Raw genomic sequence first — 24,750 nt, forward strand, 5'->3', positions numbered from 1 at the left:
TTGCTAATATTATTTTTTGCTAATATTATTACTTGCTGCTTATTTTATATTTACTTTAGACCATGGAAATGATAATAGACAAAAAGCAAATTCAAACAATTTTCTTATTCAAATTTAAAATGGGTTGTAAAGCAGAGACAACTTGCAACATCAACAACACATGTGACCAGGAACTGCTAACAAACATACAATGCAGTGGTGGTTAAAGAAGTTTTGCAAAGGAGAAAAGAGCCTTGAAGATGAAGAGTGCAGTGGCCAGCCATCAGAATTTGACAACTAATTGAGGGAATCACTGAAGCTGATCCTTTTACACTAAATGAGAATTTGCCCAAGAACTCAGCATCAACCACTCTATGGTGGTTAGGCATTTGAAGCAAATCAGAAAGGTGAAAAAAGCTCATTAAGTGGGTGCCTCATGAGCTGACTGCAAATAAAAAAAAAAAAAAAAAAAAAACCATGTTGTTTTGAAGTGTTGTCTTATTTTATGCAACAACGAACCATTTCTCTTTGGATTGTGACATGCAACAAAAAGTGGAATTTATATGACAACTGGCAATGACCAGCTCAGTGGCTGAACCCAGAAGGAACTCCAAAGCCTTTCCCAAAGCCAAACTTGCTTCAAAAAAAGGTCATGGTCACTGTTTGGTGATCTGCTGCCCATCTGATCCACTACAGCTTTCTGAATCCCACGACATCATTACAGAGAAGTATGGTCAGCAAATCAATGAGATGCACCAAAAACTGCAATGCCTGCAGCAAGCAGTGATCAACAGAAAGGGCCCAATTCTTCTCCACAACACTTTATCACATGTCACACAACTAATGCTTCAAAAGTTGAACAAATTGGGCTGTGAAGTTTTGCCTCATCTGCCAGTATTCACCTGACCTCTTGCCAACAGACTAGCCTACCACTTCAAGCATCTTGACAATTTTCTGCGGGGAAAACACTTCCTCAACCAGCAAGATTCAGAAAATGCTTTCCAACAGTCTGTCAAATCCTGAAACATGGATTTTTATGCTATAGGAATAAACAAACTTATTTCTCATTGGCAAAAAAACCTGTGGTGATTGTAATGGTTCCTATTTTGATTAATAAAGATGTGTTTGAGCCTAGTTACAATGATTTAAAATTCATGATCAAAAATTGCAATTATGTTTGCATCAACCTAATAATTAGTGACTCTTACCTATGTCAGTGCTGTACATTGTAAGTTTCCACCTCTAGAATTTATCCAAGAAATATTCAATGTACAGGTTATATATTAATCAGCTATTACCTTTTCCTTATGTTTTTGTTCAGTTGGACATGACTTAGCAACTGAACAACAACAACAAACCTTTTCCTTAAGGACCTTAGAGTGTTGTATGAAAATATTGTAGGTATGTTTCTTCACGAATATACTAAATATTACAAAGGCAAATCATAAAAGTGGGTGGGTAATGTAGTGTAGCAATTTAGGATGCGTGCTAAGGATATCCAGTATTACTTCCTATTACCAATCAACATTGGTGCTTAAATATATCTAAGATTATAAAGATGGAGCAGTGTACAGTGAAACACAGGCAGAACATCTCCATGAGCTTCTATCCAATTCCCCCCAGAGAACCCCTGACTGACCACTAAGAATAAGCCACACACATGCCTTCAAACCCAATGAGCCTGCATATAACAAAGGCTTTCTGCTGTTCTTCTTAATCCCGCTGTACATTCCATTTGCTTTCTGGTCACAACTTCTGAGCCCATAGGCCTCTAAACACACCCCTTGACATAGTCTTGCCCCACAGTGGGACAAGACCCAGCTCCATCCACCAGAGGGCAGGGATCAGTCTCTCCAACCAGGAAGCCTACATAAACCTCTAGATTTGCCTTACCAACCAAAGGCAGACACCAAAAGCAAGAGGAACTAAAACTCTGCAGATGGCTGCTGCTGCTGCTGCTAAGTCACTTCAGTCGTGTCCGACTCTACACGACCCCATGGATGGCAGCTCACCAGGCTCCCCCATCCCTGGGATTCTCCAGGCAAGAATACTAGAGTGGGTTGCCATTTCCTTCTCCAAAGCATGCATGCATGCTAAGTCGCTTCACTCGTGTCCGACACTGTGTGACCCTACGGACAGCAGCCCACCAAGCTCCTCCATCCACAGGATTCTCTAGGCAAGAATACTGGAGTGGGTTGCCATTTCCTTCTCCACTGCAGATGGCAAATGGAGACTATAAACACAGAAAGTTAGACAAAATGAGTGGAATGAAACAATATCACAGATGAAGAGAAACAGAAAAATCCTCAACAAAACACTAGCAAACTGAATCCAACAATACATTAAAAGGTTTATTCACTCTGATCAACAGGGATTTATCCCAGGGATGCAAGGATTTTTCAATATTCACAAATCACTCATTGTGCTACACCACATCGCCAAATTGAAGAACAAAAACCTTATGATCAACTCAATAGATGCAGAAAAATATCCTGACAAAATTCAACACCATTTATGACAAAAACCCTCCAGAAAGTACAGAGGAAATCTATCTCAACATAATGAAGGTCATATATGACAAACCTACAACTAATATCATATTCAATGGTGAAAAGCTGAAAACATTTCCTCTAATATCAGAAATAAGACAAGGATGTCCACTCTCACCACTTTTATTCAACATAGTTTTGGAGTCCTAGACACAGCAATCAGAAAAGAAAAATAATTGAGAAAGAAGTAAAACTGTCACTGTTTGCAGATGGCATGATACTACACATAGAAAATTGTAAAGATGCTACAAGAAAACTAATAGAGCTTATCAATGAATCTGTTGAAGTTGCAGGATACAAAATAAATACACAGAAAACTGTCACAATTCTATACACTAACAATGAAAGATCAGGAAGTGAAATTAAAGAAACAATTTCATTTACCACTGTATTAAAAAGAATAAAATACCTAGGAATAAACCTACCTAAGGAGGTAAAAGACCTGTACTCTGTAAACAATAAGACACTGACCAAAAATCTGAAGATGACATAAATAGATGGAAAGATATACTATCTTCTGGAAGAATCAATATTGTCAAAATGACTATACTACAAAAGGTAATCTACCGACACAATGCAATTCCTATCAAATTACCAATGGCATTTTTTTCCTGCAAATCTAGAGCAAAAAAAATCTTAATTGTAAGGAAACACAAAAGACTCCAAATAGACAAAGCAGTCTTGAGAAAGCAAAACAGAGCTGGAGGAATCAGGCTCCCTGACTTCAGGCTCTTATAAAACTTGAGTAATCAAAACAGAATGGTACTGGCACAAAGATAGCTTTATTGATCAATGAAACAGGATAGAAAACCAAGAAATAAACCCACACACATATGGTCAATTAATCTACAAAAAAGGAGACAACAATATACAATGGAGAAACAACTGTCTCTTCAATAAGTGGTGCTGGGAAAACTGGACAGTTACATGTAAAAGAATGAAATGAGAACATTCTCTAACACAATATAAAAAAATAAACTCAAAATGGTCCAAAGACCTAAAGGTAAGACCAGATACTATAAAACTCTTAGAGGAAAATATAAGCAGAACACTCTTTGACATGAATTGCAGCAATATCTTTTCTGGATCCACCCCCTTGAGTAATGAAAATAAAAACAAAAATAAACAAACAGGACCTAATTATACTTAAAAGCATTTGCACAGCAAAAGAAACCATAAACAAAAATGAAAAAAACAGCCTGTAGAATCACAGAAAATATTTGCAAATGATGTGACCAATAAGGGATTAATCTTTAGAATATACAAACAGCTCATGTAGCTCAGTATCAAAACAAAACAAACAGCCCAATAAAAAAATGGGCAGAAGACCTAAATAGACATTTCACCAGAGAAGACATACAGGTGACCAAAAAACACATGAAAATATGCTCTACATCGCTAATTATTAGATAATTACAAACCAGAACTATAACGAGACATCACCTCACACTGGTTGGAGGGGCCACCATCGAAAAGTCTACAAACAATAAATGCTAGAGAGCGTGTGGAGAAAAGGGAAACGTCTTATACTGTTGGTGGGAACGTAAATTGATATGGAGAACAGTATGGAGGTTCCTTAAAAAACTAAAAATAAAACTACTATATATGATCTAGCAATCCCACTCCTGGGCATATATCCAGAGAAAACCATAAGCCAAAAAAATACATGCACCCCCAGTGTTCATATAAGCACTACTTACAACCACCAGGACATGGAAGCAACCTAAATGTCCATCAGTAGAGGAATGGATAAAGAAGATGTGGTACATATATAAAATGGAATATTACTCAGCCAGTAAAAAGAATCAAATAATGCCATTTGCAGCAACATAGATGGACCTAGAGATGATCATACTGAGTGGAGTGAGTCAGAGAACGAGAAACATCCTATGATATCACTCATGAAATCTAGAAAGATGTACAAATGAACTTATTTACAAAACAGAAACTGACTCACAAACATGGAAAACAAACTTATATTTCCCAAAAGGGAAAGGTGGAGAGAAAAATAGGAGTTTGGAATTAACATAGACACACTAATATACATAAAAAATATAACCAACAAGGTTCTACTGTATAGCATAGGGAACTCTGCTCCATATTCTTTAATAACATAAATGAGAAAAGAACCTAAAAAGAATGGATATAGGTATTTGTATAACTGAATCACTTTGCCATATACCTGAAACTAACACAACATTGTAAATCAACTATCCACTAATATCAAAGAAAAAAGAATTATACAAACACATGCTTAACTGATGTGGAGACTCCACATCCTATGATGCTGCAATAAACTAAGCAACTGTTCCTTGAAAGAGACACCAAGCTTTTTTCAATTTTTCTTTTTTTTTACTTCTGGTATATAATGGCATCTCTAGCACATAGTAAGTACCCAAGACATATTAATAAATAAACAAATGGATGAAGATCTCTAATATTTTCAGTGTTCTATCAATCTGAATTAACAAGCATTGCAGGTAGTCTAGATTTTGGACATCTAGAATAATTCTGAGAACTAATCTTTCTTGTAAGTTCTAGTTGATCAAGCCTTAACCAACAATTCCTATCAAACACAAGGATTCATCTTGGGAACCTAAAAACTTCATGAATCTACCCCCAGTGAACACATGCACCAGAGTGCTGGAGAATCAACTTGTAAATCCATATAGCACCATGAATGCAATGAAACTAGTATTCACTAATGAGTTTTTTAATTTAAAAGACTATGGGCAATAGAGATAGAGGTTGGATTTTACTAGTTTATTCATGACTCTCCAAAGGAACAGTTTGGATTATACAGAAAGGTTTATTAGTCAGTCTGATCTTGTCATCTGCATTATCAGAAAGGAAAACAAAAAATATTTCAAAAAAGTAAGATAAATCGGGTTGTCAGACCGTCAGTATTCACAAGAAATGGGCTTATTTTCTCAAATAAAGTCAACATGTTAAAAAAAGATCCTGGGGCAATACACCAGAATTTTTTGTAGACCTCTCTCTCTCCAGTATAATCACTGAGACAATTCACTGATCAGATGTCTAAGTTGAGGATTTGAATATTCTAACTCCAAAATCTAATGGTCAAGTCTGTTACATTACACAGAAATAGCTCCAGTGAGCTTTTAGCACTCTGGGTATTTTGCATGTCCTCTAGTAATTCATCATCTGTGAATCTTGAGGGATTGGGCTTGACTGGGATTTGAAGTCTGGACTATTAGTGTGAGTAATGCTACAAGTGAACAACCGGGGGCCTGACAACAATCAAGCTCAGTGGTGTGAAATATAAAGAATCAAGAAAGCAGCCATGCTCAGCTAAGTGAAGTGAAGCAAAAACAGAAATAGGAATGCAACCGAATAACAAACTGAGGAAATGAAGAGTGACCTCCACAGTTCCAGGCTGCTTCCACACAGTTTCCTCCTGCGAGGCCCAGAGAAGAAGGGCTCAAATTCAATCGCACACCAACATAAGATGTCAAGTGTCTTAGCTCCTAATTACCAGGGGAAAAAAAAGACAAAGAAATAAGAGTCTACAAAGAGTCCGCATATTCGTAAGCTATATTCCTTGTTAAAAATCAAGATCTACCTATGAATAGGGTGGGTTTATCATCTGGACTAATAATTTGTTAGTGGGCTCACAATATTATTTAATAATCTTCACAAGGGCATAATGGCTAACACAAAATATTGCTTCTTTAAGTGTTAAAATATTAATAGTAAAAGCAAAAATACTCAAAGCAAATAAAAAACAATATGACTTCCTAATTTCACTGAAATGAATGTGTTATGTATATGGCAGATTTTCTTGACAAAAAGAACTTTTTTCTTATCACCCAACTCAAATATTAAGGATGTGGAAAAATACATTTTTTTATTTTAAAAATGACAACAGAAAATGTCTGGCCCTGACATTCACAGAAGCAATAAGTCAGGATTCTAATGCATTGCTAGCCTAATGAAAACATCAAAAGCGATATGAAAAATATCATGTGTCTTGCCTGAGAGAAAAATAAAGTGAAATTGTAATCAGTTGCTAAAACTTAATCAATATAATCGCATTGCAAAGTTTCTAGAGAGTGTTTTCTTTAATGAAAGTTTTGAGGTCACTAAGTTGTGGGTTTCTCTGAATTACATCATCAGGTCCTCTCAGAAATGATGTTTATCATTGTCATCACCATAAACACAAGCCCAGTAATTAAAATATTTGTGGATACGTTGACCATTAAGAGAGTCAAAAAACAGTCTCATTTTCATGTTTCCCTCATATCTTAAAACAAGGCCAGCTTGGTAATTCAGCATGTTGTAAAGGGGGTTATATCATATTCCTAAATGTTTGATTAGGCTATTCCATGAAGACCCATAAAGGCAAACATGTGGTCACCCCTTTCTCTGTCCTTCAGAAAAAAAAGAAAAGACAGTTTGTAATCCTGAGGAAGGTCATGAATCCAATTTTAATACTCCTGGTTCTCCTAGTTAAAAATGGACTTTGCTTGAGAAAAAAAGTTCCTTTCAGAAAACCAGTAATTTTCTTTATAATCTTCGTATATGGTGATGCTATCACAACAAGTAGCATTTTGAAACAAAGTTAAAAGGAGGTGGCTTGCAAAACTTATTTCTCCTTGCTCCAACAACTATAATTCTGAAATAATTCCTTTCCATGAAACTTCCTTAAACTAGCTCATGGCTTCAATGTTAACCTTCTCCAAGAAAAATCCAAATTCAAATTTCTTCACTACTGAAGAAGCAAAGCTTAAAGAACCAATAACAGAAGATATGGACTATTCCAGGCATAATTTGAGTATTTTTTCACTCCTGTCCCTATGTTCCATCCTATCCACCAAATCCAAATACATGTTGAGGAAACATATAACTGATGAAAATCTTATGGAAGATACCATGTTGCTAGCATGGCTGGCCCTGCTTAAGTTATGTTCTTTAAAGATTCTCTGTGGCAGACATAAAACAGAGGCTGTACCCGTCACAAGCTGAGTGATAGAAGGCAAGTCATTTAAACTCTCAGAATCTGTTTTCTCACCTGGGAAATAAGGAAAATTCACAGAATTGTTTGAGGATTAAATTAGATAGTATAGGATACAAATTAGATAGGCTATGTGAAAAGTCTAGAAAAAGCACTGGACATATGATGGCTAAAGGTTAACAATTAAATGAAACAATCTAAGCCACTACTCTTCCTGAGAAGTTAATAACAATTATACAACCAAGTTGAAACACTTCTCAGAGTTAAATTCATCACCTTAAATGTTCTTATAAGAGAAAACTGGAGAGACCAAATTTGTATTATGCACTCAGTTAAGTAATTTATTAAAAAGAGTCAAAAGTATCTGAGAAAATAATAATAAAGGAAAATGAAGGCAGAAGAATAAGAAAATAGAGGATTAAACAGATCCAAGAACTAGTTACTGAGGGGAAATAAAAAATATGCAAATAAAATTCTAAAAAATTATATTAGAGCACCTATCTGTGCCTACTTAGAACAAAGTAGACATTTTCCTAGGAATACAATAATTGTTAATTAATAGATTCATCAATGTAATTCAGTGCATTGATACATATTAAAGGAGAAAAACCTGTGTCATCTGAATAGAGGCTAAAATGTTCTTCTATAACCTTCAATATTCATTCATATTAATAAAAAAAGAAGATCTGAAAAGTTAGTAAAATTAAATAAAAGAGGGGCTTAATTTGCTGTAAAATATATCCACAGTAAGCCTACAGCAAGCATCCTACTTCATATGACATATTTAAAGCCTTTCTCACTAAATTCAGAAACAAAGTAGAAATAATGCATGCATAACTCCTTTCACACCTTCTACTGAACATTGTAATTATCCCAAACAATGCAATGAGATACAGACAGAAGATGTAATAATTACAAGACAGTGGACACAAGGCACAAAATTATAATTATTAGTAAATGATATGTCTGGATTCATAAAAAGGTCAAGGAAAGTCACAGATAAAGGATTAAAATCAAAAGAACAAATCAGCAAGTTAGTAACGTACAGTATACATTTAAAAATTTACATTTTTTCTACTAACAAAAAACAAATATATAATGTAATAAAAAATAAAAGCTACTTCTTAAAGGGAATAAAAACTGTGAAGTATATAACAATATATATAATAAGAATTGCATCATCTTCCTAGAGAAAATTTTCTTTAAAGACCTAAATAGGAGACATGAATAATGTGGTGTGTATGGAAAGACTCAATGTTTTATAGATATCATTTAAGCTCAAATTAATCTCTAGCAGCAAATAGTTCTAATCAATTTAAATGACTGCAATATGAAAATACAGCTCCAAAATTCACATGGAAGAGTGCCAGATGTTAAATACATTAGTTAGGATGTACTTGGCTGCAAGTAACAGCAAACCCACCTAAAAAAAATGTCTAAACTGTAAAGAGGCTTAAAGTGTACATCCCATCTATTTACAAGGCTGTTGTGTTACTCTCATATCCTGACTTCTCTATTTAATCTGGTTATGTTCAAAAGAGCATAACATTTCCAGAAGTCACACAAGAAGAAAGCAAACAGAGGCTGCATAGGGGTAGAAAAAATAATTCCACTATTCATTTTCAAAATGAGGGGGAAATACCCAGAGGTCTTCACATCTCACTGGACACATTTCATCACATGTTCAGTCCTAAACTAATCACTGGCAAGCAGGAATGCAGTTGCCACAATTATTTAAAATAATTCTAACTGTATACCCCCACACTTAGGATTTTAATGGTGTTCAAATCCCCAGAAGGACATCATTGCCCAGAACCTGAAAATGAACTGAAGTTCTATTAGCAAAACAGAATGAATGGGGAAGATGACCACTGGGTAGGCAGTCTTACAAAATGTATTCAGAATATACACAGAATCCATTCAATCAATTTAACATTTACAAGCATAAGTAAAAATACAAATAGGCAATTTACAAACAAATAAGGAAATACAAATGTCAAATAAACATATGAAAGTATCGTCAGTTTTACTAAGTGTTCATAGAAATGCAAATTAATACCATGACATGCCATCCTTTTCCATTAGATCAGGAGTTAGCATGCTCTCTGTTAAAGGGATAGATATTAAATATTTTAGGCCCTGTGGCAAAGTGAGGCTACTTTGTAGGTATGTATACAACTATTTTAAATGTAACCATTTAAATATTTTTAAACCATTACTAGTTTACAGATCTATAATAAATGATAGTGGGTCAATTCCTCCATTAAACAAATTTTTAAAAGCTTAATAATAGCAGGTGATAATGAAATGTAATTAAAAGAGTGTCCTGTAACTGGGAAGGTTTATTGGTGCAACAGAAATGGAGAATTATATGGTATTACTTATGAAAAATAAAAATGTTCACACCCTATAACCCAGTATTTTCACTATTTGATATTCCTCCTAGAGAAGCAGTTGCACATATACACAAGAAAGCATGTACAAAATGTTTACTGTATCATGATATACTTTATGAAACATTGGAAAAATCTAACTGTCCATCATCAGAAAATGGCTGAATAACCTAACTGGGATATATTTGTGTTATTTTTCTAAATGTATTGGCAACTAAAAACAAAAAAACAACCAGCTCTATACAAATATGGAAAATTGCTGAAGACATACTGATAACTCTCTAAAGAAAATTATAGAATATACTAAAAGAAACATAAAATAATTTTATGCTAAGAATGTATAAAATAATAGTTATCTACCTTCTATAGGATAAAAAATGAGAACCATAGGTATAAGGGATATGTTTGGAGTGACAGACTAAACTCACAACTCTCATTAACTTTCAAGCAGTAGGAAGAGGCCAGGTTCTAAGAATGCTTCCAGAGGTGCTGTATTTCTGGGGTTTTTGATATTTTATAAGAAGGAAGTATTCATACTTCATTTATTTTTAATTAAAAATTTAAAAGCATATACAAAACATTTTGAGAACTGACACAGAAAAGTGAGAAAATATTCAGCTATAATAAGTTTAAATATCATAGCTAAAAATTCTATGTGTACATTAAAACATATATAGGTTCTGAAATATGATTTGAGAGTAAAATTCACTAAACATTTGGAATCCCAGTATGCAAAGTTCAAAATTTAATGTCAATTAATGAACGGTTCTGATCTCCAAGAGTTGAACATAAGTCACAAGGGCTTTCCAACTAAGTATATTTATTTCATACTAAAGATAACGAAGGGGCTTATGACATGCTGCCTCAAAATATGCCACTCTGGCATACTGAATAAGACACCTGAGGAAGAACAAACACAGGAAGAGTTTGCCCTTCCTAACAAAAATAGGTCATAAAATGTCCCATGAAAAGGATGCCTTCCTTGTACCAAAAAGAATAAAAAAGAATGTCCTGTTAATCAGAAACAGGGAGCAGTGCTAAAGTGGGTCTGTGTAAATAAGCCTATTGTTAGTAAAATAACCCTGATAATCCATTGGTTTTTGTCTTGCCCTCACAAGTATCTCTTAGTCACTTCCCCACAATTTGTTGCCTCTACCGAGCCCAAATCTTTAATATCTGAAAAATACCATTATTTTATTAACAAATAACTACTCTGTTCTCTGTTCTGCAGCATTTCTGATAATGGGGATACAGCAGAAAACAAAGATATACTATGAGGTGAACTTTCTTATGATGCAGCATTATTTATACTCCTTCTCTCTTAAAGATTTTTTTTTTTATTTAAACAAAGTCATGAACTTTTTATTTTGTGTTGAGGTATAGCCGATGAACAATGTTATGATAATTTCAGGTGAATAGCAAAGGGAGTCAGCCATACATATACAAGGATCCATTCTCCCCCAAACCTCCCTCACCTCCAGGCTGCCACATAACATTGAGTAGAGTTCCATGTGCTAACAGTAGATCCATGTTGGTTATCCATTTTATATACAGGAGTGTGTACATGTTCATCCGAAACTTCTATGATTTTTAACTACCCTGTTCAAATATGATTAAAGCCTGCCTTCAGGCTGAAGGCCACAAAATAGAATCTGACCCATCATATCCTTCCCTCCACCATGGAATTCAGACTATCCTGTAATAAAAGCTTAACTAAAAAGAGAAAAACATCAGAGCTTCCCTGGTGGCTTAGATGGTAAAGCGTCTGCCTACAATGCGGGGGACCCGGGTTCAATCCCTGGGTCAGGAAGATCTCCTGGAGAAGGAAATGGCAACCCACTCCAGTATTCCTGCCTGGAAAATCCTATGGATGGAGGAACCTGGTAGGCTACAGTCCATGGGGTCCCAAAGAGTTGGACACGACTGAGTGACTTCACTTTTCACTGAAAAATATGGTATAGAACTTATAAGAAGGAAATAAAAGTGATACTGTTATGAAAAATTAGGTCACCTTACTGTGTGAAGAGGCTAAATTCCCTCCTTATCACAGAGGCAAGAAAACTATAGTAGCAATAGTAAGGATTTCATTTGTCCAGGAAAAGAAAACAAATCTCACTTGATTAAAAGTAACAGTTCTGAAAAAATTATTATCTAGCCTTTCTGATAGTCTCAGTTTTCCAATGATAGAAAAAAAAAAAAATGACTAAGAACTACCACTCTAGACCTAATTACAACCAGGAAAGGAGTTATTTAGTGATAGGGAAGTGATAAAAAATCTTGGAAAAAATAAATCCTGTCATCTTAGATCATAATACCTATGGTATACAATGTTGGGCAAAGCCTATAAAAATAGCCACAGAGACAGATAGGTATATTTCAAAAATAATACCATAACTCATGGTTCCATTGTACACGGTTCTAAGCATGATCCTTGACTCAAGATAGTCAAAAAGCCCTTACTGATGCAATTCCAGTTATGGAATGGCAAATCATCTTAAGTGAAAGAAATAAAGAGGAAATGCATGCAGTAAGCATATGTCCCAAAAATGAAAAAAGGAACTAATAACTGAGGATATATATGAAACCATGGCATTATGGACCCTAAGTCCAAAGAGAGTGGGCTTAGAGATGTTCAGTGTTAAGGACAACAAACACTTTAAAAAATATTATTTCACAAATAAGGCAAATAAGCGAGGACCAAGACCACTGCAAGGGACAAAAGGTGTTAAACTGAAGTTTGGTAGGAAGAAAACAGAACACCTAAATTCCTGCTTTTGCTTCTGATTTCTCTGCCAAGTATAGAACAAGCATTCCTAAGGGAATACAAAATCCAAGGGTAGTAAAGTTCTTTTTGTATGAATTCAAGTCATTTGGCTTAGATGAATTGTATCCCAAGGCTCTAAGAGAACTTATAAGTGAAATCATCCTTGTTTTATGGAAAATCTTAAAGAAGGGCAAAGGAAACAGAAAACTGGAAGAAAGCCAACATCAGCCCCACTTTCAAGTGGAAAATGATAGGTCTGGCAAATAAACCACTGGATACAAGGAAGGATTGCTAAAGGAATGGATGGTGAGTACCTAGAGGAGACGGCAGTCATCATAAAATGTCTAAGAATGTCTTGTCACCTTCTACTTAATGTTTTGCTCTGAGACGATTACAGCACTTGTCTAATATGAGAATGTGGGACACAAAGTTTATAGGAACTTCAGCAAGCCCACGAACAATCAGACGGTTTTCTTTTTAGATACTTTCGCATAGAATTGAGAACTATGGATTGAATGCTAAGAGAGATGATCAGATTAGTAACTGGAGGATGTATTTTAGGTAAACAGTAGTGATTTGGGTAGTAATGAGTTGGTGTCCACCCACAAAGTAATGTTGACAAGTGTTATGGGTGTAACTGTCTGCCCCACCAAAATAAGCTGAAGTCCTGTGCCCTGGCACCTTATTTGGGAATGCAACTTTATTTGGAAATAGGGTATTTGCTATTGTAATCAAGTTAATGTAAGATCATTAGAGTAGACCATAACACAATATGTCTGCTCTGCTTATGGTGTTACTGTTCAGCCGCTAAGTCAAACTTTTTTTGGAACTCCATGAACTATAGCATGCCAGGCTTCCCTGTCCTTCACTGCCTCCCAGAGTTTGGTCAAACTCATGTCCATTGAGTCAGTGATGCTACCTACCATCTCATCCTCTGCCACCCCCTTCTCCTATTGCCCTCAACCTTTCCCAGTACCAGGGTGTTTTCCAATGAGTTGGCTCTTCGCATCTGGTGGCCAAAGTACTGGAGCTTCAGCTTCAGCATGAGAAGAGTTTAATACTGATTGAAGACACAGACACACAGGACCAACACCATGTAAAAATGGAGGCAGAGACTGAAATGGTAGAGCTACAAGGTAATGCATGCCAAGGCTTGCCTGCAAAGCAGCAGAAACTAGGACGAGGCAAGGAAGGATTCTTCTCTACCAGCTTCAGATAGAGCGTGGCCCAGTCAACACGTCATTTCAGACGTCTAGTACCCCGAACTGTGAAAGGATAGACTTCTGCTGTCTAGGGCACCCAGGGGGTGGTATTTTGTTACAGCATCCCTAGGAAACTAATCACAGGTATATCCCAGAATTGGGAGCCTGATTCTGACTCCGTCCATTCGACATTCCAAAAAGAACTGTGAAGATAATAGACATGCTAGAAATACTACCGAATAAACATTGTAAGAATAAAAATGTACTTAAATAAAAATAATAACGTAACCCGTTTAAGGTTGTTTCATCACCGTTTAAAAATAAAATTACACAAGTATATGCAGAATTTACATTTCCAAGTTTTTTCTTACTCAGGAATTCAAGAAAAGTCATTTTTTTCTCTGAATAACTTAATGATGGATCTTTCCACCATTTTAACAACCAGAACTGGCATAGAATGTTTCATTCCAAATACAGGGCATGAAAGAAGCTTGAAAAATGAGTCCCAGTTCTGAGAAAAGTGATCAAAAGAAATGATTTCAAAATCATGCCATATCAAAGTTTAAAGAAAGTGAGAAAGTGACAGAGTTTAGTGTGGAGAAGACATGACTCAAAGCAGATACCACACTGCCTACAAACACAGAAGCAGCACCAGCCAGTTTCTCCGTAACCTCAGGAGGCCTCACTAGTTTCAAGGACTCTCACAGTCCTAGTACTAAGCTGCAATAAGCAATGTGCTACCTGCAGTTTATATCAATAATTAAAGTGTCACATTGTGGCTAATCACATAAATGCAATTTTCAATTAATCCCGAGACACCTTTCCCTGCACATCCTAACATCCCTGAAATCAGCAGAGACCTTACACTTAAAGACTGACAGGTGATGGTCATAAAGGAGTTTTCATCAACTGTGCATGGACAAATTGCACATAGCTTAGCTGTTGAGAAATGTGCATTGCTGGGGCATCACCTGCTGAGTTCAAATGTCATTTAAAATGTTTTCAGGAATACTGTACTTTGATTTAACAATGAAATGAAACTCTTGCATATGAAGAAAGGCAGGGGAACAGAGCAAAAATGTATATGATTGAGGAGCAAATATTAATTAGCAAAGTAAATATTAATCATGGAAGGTATAATTGCAATTCTGTGTTTTCTTGCAATGGAACAATCAAATTCTTTACTAGATTTAGGAAAATATGAATGTTTTGTAACTGATTTACATGCAAAAAAACATTGCCTATCTCTTGGTAAGAGATACAATTGAGGAGGAGCCAAGATGGCGGCGGAGGAGGACGGGGAGACCACTTTCTCTCCTACAAATTCATCAAAAGAATATCTGAACACAGAGCAAACTTCACAAAACAACTTCTGATCACTAGCTGAGGTCATCAGGCGCACAGAAAAGCAGCCCATTGTCTTCGAAAGGAGGTAGGACAAAATATAAAAGATAAAAAGTGAGACAAAAGAGCTAAGGACGGAGATCCATCCTGGGAAGGGAATCTTTAGAGGACGTTTCCAGACACCGGGAAACCCTCGCACTGGCGGGCCTGGGGGAAGTGTTTGAATCTCGGAGGGCAACCTGACTGGGAGGGAAACAATAAATAAAACCCACAGACTATGTGCCTAAAAGCAACTCTCAGCAGAAAAGTACCCCAGACACCTGCATCCGCCACCAGCAAGTGGGGGCGGCACGGAGAGGAGCAGGCAGCATTGCTTGGGGTAGGGTCCAGGCCTGAGTGCCCTGAGGACAATCGGAGGGAGCTTTTGTGAGTTGCCAACTTGAACTGTGGGAGAGTAAAAGAGAGAGAGTAAATTAACCGGCCCGAGCACGCTGCCGGCCGTTCGCAGAACAAAGGGACCGAGAAAGTCCAGAGAAGAGCTCGCAGACTGCGGACTGGCCCAGCCCTGCCAGAGGCGGGAGCAGGTCGCGGCGAGACACAGGGCGCAGGCACCCGACCGGCGCGGGCGGGGACTGGGGCTGGGGACGCGGAGGGCAGAAGGCGCGCGCACCCGACTGGCGCCGGAGGAAACCGAGATTGGGACCGTGGAAGGGAGTGGGCGCGCCGCACCCGGGGCGAGTGCGCCTGTCAAGCCCCTGGCTGCCTGGACCGCTCTGACGGGGAGGGCACGGAGCGGACGCAGCCTTTTGTTCCGCGCTTTTGTGGAACACCCGAGGCCTGGAGCTGCGCGCAGCGCGGGGTGCGCTCCATATGGAGCAGCCGGGAGCCTGAGCAGCGCAGACGGAGAAAGCAGCGCCAGCCCCTCCCGGCAGCGCCAGCCCCTCCCCGCAGCGTCGCCCCGCCCCGCAGAGCGACAGAACTAGCTACCTGAATAAGAGTCCACCTCCGCCCGCCTGTGTCAGGGCGGAAATGAGGCTCTGAAGAAACCGGCAAACAGAAGCCAAATAAACAAAGGGAACCGCTTCAGAAGGAACCGGTGCAACAGATTAAAATCCCTGTAGAAAACACTGATTACACCGGAAGGGGCCTGTAGATATCAAGAAGTGTAAGCTGGAACGAGGAGATATCTGAAACTGAGCAGAACCCACACTGGCTGCAACAGCTCCAGAGAAATTCCTAGATATATTTTTACTTTTTTTTTTTTTAAGTAAGAAAAAAAATTTTTTTTTTAATTTTTTCTTTTTTATTTTTTCTCTTTTATTTTCCTTTAAAATTCCCTATTACTCCCCCATTACTACTTAACTGTCATTTTCATTGATTTTTTTGATTTTTTTAATTAGGGAAAATTCTTTTTTTTTTCTCCTTTTTCTCTTCTATTTTCTATTTTTCTTTTTCTCTTATTTCTTTTAAAGTCCTCTAGTACTCCTCTACCACTCCTTAATTTTCATTTTCAATACACTATAACCTTACTAAAAAAAAAAAAAAAAAAAAAGAAGAGAAGCCCTATTTTTAAACAGAACTTGATATATATTTTAAAAAATTTTTTGTGTGTGTTTTGGTTTTTGTTTTTAATATAGTATTTTTAAGAGTCTAACCTCTACTCTAGATTTTTAATTTTTCTTTTTCAGTATATGATATACATTGTGAACATTTAAGAATCCAATATTCAGTTCCCATTTTTATTCAGGAGTGTGTTGATTATTCTCTCCCAACCTTGACTCTCTGTTTTCTACCTCAGAACACCTCTATTTCCTCCTTCCCCCTTCTCTTCCCAATCCAATTCTGTGAATCTTGGTGGGTGTCTGGGCTACGGAGAACACTCTGGGAACAGACAACTGCGTAGATCTGTCTCTCCTCTTGAGTCCCCCTTTTTCTCCTCCTGCTCATCTCTATCTCCCTCCTCCCTCTCCTCTTCTTCATGTAACTCTGTGAACCTCTCTGGTGTCCCTAACGGGGGAGAATCTTTTCGCCATTAACCTAGAAGTTTTATTATCAGTGCTGTATAGTTGGAGAAGTCCTGAGACTACAGGAAGAATAAAACTAAAATCCAGAGGCAGGAGACTTAAGCCCCAAACCGGAGAACACCAGAAAACTCCTGACTACATGGAACTTTAAGTAATAAGTGACCGTCCAAAAGCCTCCATACCTACACTGAAACCAACCACCACCCAAGAGCCAATAAGTTTTAGAGCAAGACATACCACGCAAATTTCTCCAGCAACGCAGGAACATAGCCCTGAACATCAACATACAGGCTGCCCAAGGTGACACCTAACACATAGACCCATCTCAAAACTCATTACTGAGCACTCCATTGCTCTCCAGAGAGAAGAAATCAAGTTCCATGCACCAGAACACTGACGCAAACTTCCCTAACCAGGAAACCTTGACAAGCCAAATCGTCTAACCCCACCCACTGGGTAAAACCTCCACAATAAAAAGGAACCACAGACCTCCAGAATACAGAAAGCCCACTCCAGACACAGCAATCTAAACAAGATGAAAAGGCAGAGAAATACCCAACAGGTAAAGGAACATGAAAAATGCCCACCAAGTCAAACAAAAGAGGAGGAGATAGGGAATCTACCTGAAAAAGAATTTAGAATAATGATAATAAAAATGATCCAAAATCTTGAAAACAAAATGGAGTTACAGATAAATAGCCTGGAGACAAAGATTGAAAAGATGCAAGAAATGTTTAATAAAGACCTAGAAGAAATAAAAAAGAGTCAATTAAAAATGAATAATGCAATGAATGAGATCAAAAACACTTTGGAGGGAACCAACATTAGAATAACGGAGACAGAAGATAGGATAAGTGAGGTAGAAGATAAAATGGTGGAAATAAGTGAAGCAGAGAGGAAAAAAGAAAAAAGGATCAAAAGAAATGAGGACAACCTCAGGGACCTCTGGGACAATGTGAAAAGCCCCAACATTCGAATCATAGGAGTCCCAGAAGAAGAAGACCGAAAGAAAGGCCATGAGAAAATACTCGAGGAGATAATAGCTGAAAACTTCCCTAAAATGGGGAAGGAAATAGCCACCCAAGTCCAAGAAACCCAGAGAGTCCCAAACAGGATAAACCCAAGGCGAAACACCCCAAGACACATATTAATCAAATTAACAAAGATCAAACACAAAGAACAAATACTAAAAGCAGCAAGGGAGAAACAACAAATAACACACAAAGGGATTCCCATAAGGATAACAGCTGATCTATCAATAGAAACCCTCCAGGCCAGAAGGGAATGGCAGGACATACTGAAAGTAATGAAAGAGAATAACCTACAACCTAGATTACTGTACCCAGCAAGGATCTCATTCAGATATGAAGGAGAATTCAAAAGCTTTACAGACAAGCAAAAGCTGAGAGAATGCAGCACCACCAAACCAGCTCTTCAACAAATGCTAAAGGATCTTCTCTAGACAGGAAACACAAAAAAAAAGTAGATGGCAATGGGACCACACCTATCAATAATTACCTTAAATGTAAATGGGTTGAATGCCCCAACCAAAAGACAAGGATTGGCTGAATGGATACAAAAACAAGACCCCTATATATGCTGTCTACAAGAGACCCACCTCAAAGCAAGAGACACAGACAGACTAAAAGTGAAGGGCTGGAAAAAAATATTTCATGCAAACGGAGACCAAAAGAAAGCAAGAGTCGCAACACTCATATCAGATAAAATAGACTTTCAAATAAAGGATGTGAAAAGAGACAAAGAAGGACACTACATAATGATCAAAGGATTAATCCAAGAAGAAGATATAACAATTATAAATATATATGCACCCAACATAGGAGCACCACAATATGTACGGCAAACGCTAACAAGTGTGAAAGAGGAAATTAATAGTAACACAATAATAGTGGGAGACTTTAATACCCCACTCACAACTATGGATAGATCAACTAAACAGAAAATTAACAAGGAAACACAAACCTTAAAGGACAAAATGGACCAGCTAGACCTAATTGATATCTATAGGACATTTCACCCCAAAACAATCAACTTCACCTTTTTCTCAAGTGCACACGGAACATTCTCCAGAATAGATCACATCCCTGGGCCATAAATCTGGTCTTGGAAAATTCAAAAAAATTGAAATCATTCCAGTCATCTTTTCTGACCACAGTGCAGTAAGATTAGATCTCAATTACAGGAAAAAAATCATTAAAAATTCAAACATATGGAGGCTAAATAACACGCTTCTGAATAACCAACAAATCATAGAAGAAATCAAAAAAGAGATCAAAATATGTATAGAAATGAATGAAAATGAAAGCACAACAACCCAAAACCTATGGGACACTGTAAAAGCAGTGCTAAGGGGAAGGTTCATAGCATTACAGGCTTACATCAAGAAACAAGAAAAAAGACAAATAAATAACCTAACTCTACACCTAAAGCAATTAGAGAAGGAAGAAATGAACAACACCAGAGTTAGCAGAAGGAAAGAAATCTTAAAAATCAGGGCAGAAATAAATGCAAAAGAAACTAAAGAGACCATAGCAAAAATCAACAAAGCTAAAAGCTGTTTTTTTGAAAAAATAAACAAAATTGACAAACCATTAGCAAGACTCATTAAGAAACAAAGAGAGAAAAACCAAATTAACAAAATTAGAAATGAAAATGGAGAGATCACAACAGACAACACTGAAATACAAAGGATCATAAGAGACTACTACCAGCAGCTCTATGCCAATAAAATGGACAACTTGGATGAAATGGACAAATTCTTAGAAAACTATAACCTTCCAAAACTGAACCAGGAAGAAATAGAAGATCTTAACAGACCCATCACAGGCAAGGAAATCGAAACTGTCATCAAAAATCTTCCAGCAAACAAAAGCCCAGGACCAGATGGCTTCACAGCTGAATTCTACCAAAAATTTAGAGAAGAGCTAACACCTATCTTACTCAAACTCTTCCAGAAAATTGCAGAAGAAGGTAAGCTTCCAAACTCATTCTATGAGGCCACCATCACCCTAATTCCAAAACCAGACAAAGATGCCACAAAAAAAGAAAACTACAGGCCAATATCACTGATGAACATAGATGCAAAAATCCTTAACAAAATTCTAGCAAACAGAATCCAACAACATATTAAAAAAATCATACACCATGACCAAGTGGGCTTTATCCCAGGAATGCAAGGATTCTTTAATATCCACAAATCAATCAATGTAATACACCACATTAACAAATTGAAAGATAAAAACCATATGATTATCTCAATAGATGCAGAGAAAGCCTTTGACAAAATTCAACACTCATTTATGATTAAAACTCTCCAAAAAGCAGGAATAGAAGGAACATAACTCAACATAATAAAAGCTATATATGACAAACCCAGAGCAAGTATCACCCTCAATGGTGAAAAATTGAAAGCATTTCCCCTGAAATCAGGAACAAGACAAGGGTGCCCACTCTCACCACTACTATTCAACATAGTGTTGGAAGTTTTGGCCAATCAGAGCAGAAAAAGAAGTAAAAGGAATCCAGATAGGAAAAGAAGAAGTAAAACTTTCACTGTTTGCAGATGACATGATCCTCTACATAGAAAACCCTAAAGACTCTACCAGAAAATTACTAGAGCTAATCAATGAATATAGTAAAGTTTCAGGATATAAAATTAACACACAGAAATCCCTTGCATTCCTATTATTCTAACAATGAAAAAACAGAAAGAAAAATTAAGGAAACAATACCATTCACCATTGCAACAAAAAGAATAAGATACTTAGGAGTACATCTAACTAAAGAAACAAAAGACCTATACATAGAAAACTATAAAACACTAATGAAAGAAATCAAAGAGGACACAAACAGATGGAGAAACATACCGTGTTCATGGATTGGAAGAATCAATATTGTCAAAATGGCTATTCTACCCAAAGCAATCTATAGATTCAATGCAATCCCTATCAAGCTACCAAAGGTATTTTTCACAGAACTAGAATAAATAATTTCACAATTTGTATGGAAATACTAAAAACCTCGAATAGCCAAAGTAATCTTGAGAAAGAAGAATGGAACTGGAGGAATCAACTTGCCTGACTTCAGACGATACTACAAAGCCACAGTCATCAAGACAGTATGGTACTGGCACAAAGACAGAAATATAGATCAATGGAACAGAATAGAAAGCCCAGAGATAAATCCACGAACCTATGGACACCTTATCTTTGACAAAGGAGGCAAGGATATACAATGGAAAAAAGACAACCTCTTTAACAAGTGGTGCTGGGAAAGCTGGTCAACCACTTGTAAAAGAATGAAACTAGAACACTTTCTAACACCATACACAAAAATAAACTCAAAATGGATTAAAGATCTAAATGTAAGACCAGAAACTATAAAACTCCTAGAGGAGAACATAGGCAAAACACTCTCCGACATAAATCAAAGCAAGATCCTCTATGACCCACCTCCCAGAATATTGGAAATAAAAGCAAAACTAAACAAATGGGACCTGATGAAACTTAAAAGCTTTTGCACTACAAAGGAAACTATAAGTAAGGTGAAAAGACAGCCCTCAGATTGGGAGAAAATAATAGCAAATGAAGAAACAGACAAAGGATTAATCTCAAAAATATACAAGCAACTCCTGCAGCTCAATTCCAGAAAAATAAATGACCCAATCAAAAAATGGGCCAAAGAACTAAACAGACATTTCTCCAAAGAAGACATACAGATGGCTAACAAACACATGAAAAGATGCTCAACATCACTCATTATCAGAGAAATGCAAATCAAAGCCACAATGAGGTACCATTATACGCCTGTCAGGATGGCTGCTATCCAAAAGTCTACAAGCAATAAATGCTGGAGAGGGTGTGGAGAAAAGGGAACCCTCTTACACTGTTGGTGGGAATGCAAACTAGTACAGCCGCTATGGAAACCAGTGTGGAGATTCCTTAAAAAACTGGAAATAGAACTGCCATATGACCCAGCAATCCCACTTCTGGGCATACACACTGAGGAAACCAGATCTGAAAGAGACACGTGCACCCCAATGGTCATCGCAGCACTGTTTGTAATAGCCAGGACATGGAAGCAACCTAGATGCCCATCAGCAGATGAATGGATAAGGAAGCTGTGGTACATATACACCATGGAATATTACTCAGCCATTAAAAAGAATTCATTTGAACCAGTTCTAATGAGATGGATGAAACTGGAGCCCATTATACAGAGTGAAGTAAGCCAGAAAGATAAAGAACATTACAGCATACTAACACATATATATGGAATTTAGAAAGATGGTAACGACAACCCTATATGCAAAACAGAAAAAGAGACACAGAAATACAGAACAGACTTTTGAACTCTGTGGGAGAATGTGAGGGTGGGATGTTTCAAAAGAACAGCATGTATATTATCTATGGTGAAACAGATCACCAGCCCAGGCTGGATGCATGAGACAAGTGCTTGGGCCTGGTGCACTGGGAAGACCCAGAGGAATCGGGTGGAGAAGGAGGTGGGAGGGGGGATCGGGATGGGGAATACGTGTAAATCTATGGCTGATTCATATCAATGTATGACAAAACCCACTGAAAAAATAAATAAATGGGGGGGGGGGGAAGAGATACAATTGAAAGCAAGATGTACTGGCTGTATTTATTAGAATAGCTGAAAGAATATTCCAAACAAAAAGTGGCTGGTATGATCTTTACATGCCTCAAACAGCATACTAAGGCACTATATAGTTTAATTGGTAGTATATTTGTTCTAAGTGAAATGTAACTAATGATACATTTTATGATTTATAATCATAGGCAATAAAATTATGACACTTTTTATTTATACAGTATGTTATAATTTACAAAGCATTCTCATGAATATCATTTTAGTTGACCTCAATAGATACATGAAACAAGCAATCTATTTTTTTACAACCATTTAGACTCAGAGGGTAAAGAATCTGCCTTGTAGGAGATACATCTGACATGCAGGCCCGATCCCTGGGTCAGGAAGATCCCCTGGAGAGGGAAGTAGCAACCCACTCCTGTATTCTTGCCTGGAGAATCTCATAGACAGAGGAGCCTGGAACGATATAGTCCAAAGTGTTGCAAAGAATCAGACAGGACTGAGTGACTAGACGCACAGCAGAGGAGAAAACTAATGCTCAATAGTTAATTAATTTGCTTATGGTCACATGTTTAACACATGACAAAACGGAAGCTAGGGTCAAAGACTCCTAATTCCTATTTCAGGGCTTTTTCTATTAAAAAAAAAAAAAAAATGATGGATTCACTTTTTTTCCTGGATACATTTATATAAACTAAGATCCAGTGAAGATAACTTCTATAATATATAAAAATTCTTACTTTGCCTTTTGATAACCAAAAAAAAAAAAAATGTCTAGTGAAGAACTTACCTTTTCAAAATCATTTTCTCTTTTTACCTAGCACAAAGATAGGCTCAGAACATAGAACTTCTGCAGGAAGTTGCTGCAAGTGATACAAACAAAAAAACCCAACTCTCTCTCCTAGGAAAGAATGAATAGCTTTGCCATTTTACCTCCCCTAAAAATAACATAATTTCTGAAATTAAATATTATTAACAAGATTTCATAATCTAGGCTCACACAATGCATGACTACAACCAAACAGAATATGTAATTTCCAAATATCTGTCTGTCCTTTGAGGCAAATATGAACCTCTTTAATATACCTCCTTGACATAAAGCCTACAAAATATTCTGATTCTTGGATTTTAAATGTTAAAGAACCATGGTGTATTAAAGTTTTGGATAGTATCACAAATCTCACTTAATCATCTTAGTCATGCTATATCTTAATCTTGAAAACAATCCTGTGAAATGTTATCACCGTCAACAACACTACCATTATTATCAACACCACCATCATGAAATCACCATCACCATTATTACACTATTACCATCACCATACTGTCGTGCCACTGGACAGAGGAAGAGACTGAGGCTCAGAGTAACAATACTTGTAACTCAAACCAAGTGGGTTGTTTGTACCTTTTGGTTACCACGCATAATGGTGCTACGAATACTGGTGTACAAGCCTCTGTTTGAGTTCCTGCTTTTTATTCTTCCAATTATGTATCTAAGAGTGGAATTGCTGGATCATACGGTGGTTCTATGTTTAACTCTTTGAAGAACGGCCAAACTATTTTCCACAACAGCTGTACCATTTTACATTCCCACTAGCAAAGCACAAGGGTTTGAATTTCTCCATATTCTCTCCAAAACTTGTATTTTCTGGATTTTGTTTTTTTGTTTTTCTTGATAATAGCTATCCTGATGGACATGAAGTGGTATCCCACTGTGGCCACTGTCCATTTTTAACGAGGTCACTTTTCTTTTTTCAGCTCATGTTTGTTGAGTTGTAAAAGTTCTTTATATATTCTAGATATTCCTTTTAATCAAACAACGTCTGTCACATACTGATAATGCCCAGCATGAGACTGATATGACAGAATTCCCTACAGTGGCTTCC

This window comes from Dama dama, chromosome 29, assembly GCF_033118175.1.
Source record: "Dama dama isolate Ldn47 chromosome 29, ASM3311817v1, whole genome shotgun sequence".
Taxonomy (NCBI): Eukaryota; Metazoa; Chordata; class Mammalia; order Artiodactyla; family Cervidae; genus Dama; species Dama dama.